Source organism: Terrapene carolina, unplaced genomic scaffold (genome assembly GCF_002925995.2).
Source record: "Terrapene carolina triunguis isolate 2854851 unplaced genomic scaffold, T_m_triunguis-2.0 Scaffold357, whole genome shotgun sequence".
Classification (NCBI taxonomy): Eukaryota; Metazoa; Chordata; order Testudines; family Emydidae; genus Terrapene; species Terrapene triunguis.
Genome location: NW_020664708.1, coordinates 1 through 399, shown reverse-complemented (window position 1 = coordinate 399; position 399 = coordinate 1).

Sequence of the window (399 nt, the reverse complement as noted above, 5' to 3'; positions counted from 1 at the left end):
GGCTTTTTTTTTTCTTTTTTTTTTGCTTGTGGCGGCAGAAATGCTGGAGCCAGCCCTGGTCACAAGCACGCTATGTTGTCCCATCATAGACCATGATCCATTGCTGCAAATTCCAAAACAGTGCCCCAATCAAGGTCTGTGTCTTGGACAAAATTATTTAGTAGTTTAAAAAGCTCTTCACCAGTTCCTCGTGTTGGTAGTGGATGGCAAAACAGAAATTCCTCTTTTAATTCTATTGCTTTAGCAAAATGAATATACAGCAGTAGCTGTGCAGCATTTGATATATCTCTAGACTCATCTCTCTGAACTGAATAATATGGACTCTTACCAACACTTTCTAGGAACTGCTCTTTTATATCAGTGACCATCTCCACAATATGGCATGAAACTGTGTCGTTA